The sequence below is a fragment of the Lactuca sativa genome, chromosome 4, assembly GCF_002870075.4.
Source record: "Lactuca sativa cultivar Salinas chromosome 4, Lsat_Salinas_v11, whole genome shotgun sequence".
NCBI lineage: Eukaryota > Viridiplantae > Streptophyta > Magnoliopsida > Asterales > Asteraceae > Lactuca > Lactuca sativa.
In genome coordinates, this window is record NC_056626.2 from 76,822,777 (window position 1) to 76,824,766 (window position 1,990).

Sequence of the window (1,990 nt, forward strand, 5' to 3'; positions counted from 1 at the left end):
TCCGACTTCTAAAATCTGTAACTTTCACATACGAGCTCCATTTTTGACGTTCTTTATATCCAAGCATATTTAAAAATAAGATCTACAACTTTAATTTTCACTCCGTCAGCTAATTCTCGACCGATCTTAAATTTAACAGTACGAGGAGATTATACTGTTAAATGTCCGCGTAAAATTCATAACTTCAACATACGGACTTTTTTTCGTCTGTCTTTTTACCATTGAGTTCCTATTAATGAGATATTCAATTCTCATTTAGGTCGCGTAGGCCAAAAACCGCTTGAACTAAAATTCGAGTTTCAGGCCGTGCACTGCTATGCCAAATCTTAGAAAATTCATAACTTCATCATACGAAGTCAGATTTGGGCGTTCTTTTTTTGTATGTTCTCGGTTTAACGTATACTACAAATTTTGTTTAGATCACTAAGGCTAAAAAGTACTTTATCAAAAATTCACTATTTACGTCTCCTGGTGTCGTGCCGATTTTGTCATATAACTTCGACGGGCCATAACTTCTTCGTTATAACTCGGATTTTGGTGTTCTTTATATTTACAGAACCCTTGAGACATATTCTAAAAGTTGGTTAAGATTAATCCTTCTAAATAATCTTCCATTAAAAACTCATTTTTGATGCTCATTGTTTGTGAATTCGCTAGCCCGGATCTGCGGGTGTTACAGGGTGCTAGAGACCTTTTGTCTCATTGGTTGATCATAGCTACCCTACATCTGCCCGATTTGCCCTCCTGCCACATGCATGCCACCTGCCACACGTTTCATTCATCTGTCCCATCTACTTTAAAGGCAGTAAGCCCTTTTGTCTCACTTTCATTTAATCACCTTTTTTTTGTGTCCCATTTGTCCACTTAATTCCGAGACCCATAACATTTATTGCACTAAACCTTTCTCGCATGTTTTCGAGATGCCCACTATTCCGAGACTCAGCCATGTGACCCCACCCACTTGCCTTTAGAATTCCGAGACCCAAAGTGAATCCATTTTCCTTTTGTTGAATCCATTCTCAATAATTTTGGAGTCCTTACCCATATCGGACCCTCCTGTACTTGTCTCGGATTCTATGTGACTCCATCATGGATCCATATTTGATCCAAATTCCGAGACCCAACCCATTTCGAACCTTTTTCATTTCGGACCTTACTTTTTTTTTCATTTCGCACCCATTTACCCATCTTCCATTTCAGACTTAACCTATTTTCCTATGTGAATCCATTTTCTTTATGGATCCACCTTCTAACCCACTTCTTACCCTTTTTTATTTCTAAAATTCATCAATTTTTTATTTTTTATTTCATTTTATTTAACCCATTTTAAGCCTTTTTTATTAAAACCAATTTCCATTTTATTTTTACCCAATTAATTTTTTCATTTTTCTTTTAATACCAATTATTTTATTTTATCTAATTATTTTATTAAAACCATGTTTTTATTTAAAACCAATTATTTTTTTAACATCAATTTTAGCCCTATGGTTGATGACTTCGTTCTTCTTGTTGATTATGAGTGAAGACACAGTTGGTTCAGAGATTATTATTTTTATGTCTCACTTCTACCAAGTTACTCGCATCTGTCGCCTCATATTTATGTGCTTCAAAGATTCGGATCCACGGTTTTTTTTTGAAGTTTGGATCTTTTCCGAGGTTTGCATTTTTACACCCTTTGGATTATTTACATATGGTCTCGGACCATTATTTGGGAGTTCGGGTTTGCATTTCGGTTATCAGCATTACTTCGGTTCAGCATTATGGTTCTTCAGCAGTGGGTTTATCATATATTCTACAGTGTTTGTTCAGTTCAGAAATAGATCACCAAGTCTACCCATGACCCAAAAAATAATATCCTCGTTTTTACGGGTAGATGCTCACATCAAGGGGGAGCCTGTGATGCTCCATCATATCTGACATATTCTCATGCCCGATTTCATGATGATTTTTTATCTGTATTGCATGGTCGGTTAAAAATAGGGGAGAATCA